The sequence below is a fragment of the Globicephala melas genome, chromosome X (assembly GCF_963455315.2).
Source record: "Globicephala melas chromosome X, mGloMel1.2, whole genome shotgun sequence".
Taxonomy (NCBI): Eukaryota; Metazoa; Chordata; class Mammalia; order Artiodactyla; family Delphinidae; genus Globicephala; species Globicephala melas.
In genome coordinates, this window is record NC_083335.1 from 13,424,012 (window position 1) to 13,426,060 (window position 2,049).

Below are 2,049 nucleotides of genomic sequence, written 5' to 3' on the forward strand. Positions count from 1 at the left end.
TAAAACTATGCTTCCTATTTCATATCACTTAAGATTGATTTTTAAAGAAACTATTATTATTATTACTACCACTATTACTATTATTATTTTTAACATCTTTATTGGAGTATAATTGCTTTTGGTTTCATGTACTTTTGACAGTTTTTTGATGCTTACAAACATCACATCATTTCCCCTTCATTTGGGAGATCAAAATATTGAAATGCCACCTCCCTTTTCTTTGACAACCATCTCCAGTCTACACCTGTAATTTCAAGCTCTTTATTTGCAAACAGACATATCTGATTCTAGGTAGTGTGTCGAGGATCACATACAGTTTAAAAATCAAAGAAATTGAACTCTTTGTTTCAGTTTGGGAAAATACAGCCAAAGCTGGATAAGACCAGAGGATGAGAAATGATAGTACAGTCACAGTTGTTTAAAGAAGGGAATAAGGTGTTAGCATTCCCATCTTTGGATAGAGATACATTGACAGTTGGTCTGGAAGGCTTCTGCGTAATTAAGAACAAGATAGATGAAGTATCTTATGCAATACTCCTTGAAGAGTCCTCAAGAAAATTGATTCCTGTAAATCTCTTATTGCTATGGTTAGCAGAATAAACCTTTTTCTGAATGACATAAAATCTTCCTGTTAAAGAAAAGCATGGAGGATATTTTCTGTTACTTCTTGGAATGAAAGGGCCACAAGGAAGAGGTGGTTTGGACACTGAAATGTTTGAATTTGGGGAACATTTCCATTGACTTGGGAGAACAACAACGGATTTGAACTTGGGAGGCAACGTAATGTAGTGGGAAGGACATGGGCCTTGGGGTCAGATGAAGCATTGAATTCTGGCTCTGCCACTTATGTTTCTACTTTGAACACAGACTGAGGAGGAAAAAGGAAGAGTGCCTCTTAGTAACTTAGAAGAACGCAGTTTCATGGCCTATAACAATGGAGGTGGCCTGAGATGATTTCTTATTTAGATAGAAAAAGAATGAGGTCTGTGCTAGGTGAGTGCAATGATCTATGTCAAAGCAGACTATTTATAACAAATCTGGTGGTTCCAGCAATGCTTCTGAGATCATAAACCAGCTCCATTACTGCTTGATAGAATCAGGCAAAGATGTTCACTGATATCAGAAAGGAGGTGTAAGAGATCTCTAAGCATTAACAAAGACTTCTAAAATCCTCTGAGCCTTTCCAGGAGCCCTTGCTCACCATCTGGATGATGCAATTAGATTCTGTGTGAATTTTAAAATATTAAATTATTTAACCAAAACTAATCTTATAAAAGTGTTGTCAGTAAATGGTATATCACCCTTGAATTTCTATTGCTATCTTTTGTTAAAGTCCTTTGACCTTATTTTCCATGCTAATAAGTAGTAGAAAGTCACCTCTGCTTGCCTTTGACATACACAGTGAGGTGATCAATCGTGGTCTAAAACACTCAATGATAGAGCTTCATGAAGAATCAGATATTGAATTCCAGCCAAACTTCTATGACTATATTCACAAAAATGCCAAATAAAAATCAGGGTATACTGTACGACAGAGGCATTGTGAGTTGCTTTTAAGTGTGAGAGAACATCTGAGAGACATAACTTGTACATGGAAATGTTTGAACTTGGGGACCATTTCCATGGTATATGGCCACAGAGAACAGGTATTTTAAATCCAGAGTCAATTTTCTATGGTAAGAGACAGTAAGGGTACATGGACAGAGCCAAACTTTGGAGTCATTGAGGCCTGGGTTTGAATCCCAGCACCATCACTTAATTAATTAATTTTTTTTTTATTTTTGGCTGTGTTGGGTCTTCGTTTCTGTGCGAGGGCTTTCCGTAGTTGCAGCGAGCAGGGGGCCGCTCTTCATCGCGGTGCACGGGTCTCTCACTGTCTCGACCTCTCTTGTTGCGGAGCACAGGCTCCAGACGCTCAGGCTCAGTAGTTGTGGCTCACGGGCTCAGTTGCTCCGCAGCATGTGGGATCTTCCCAGACCAAGGCTCGAACCCATGTCCCCTGCATTGGCAGGCGGATTCTCAACCACTGCGCCACCAGGGAAGCCCACC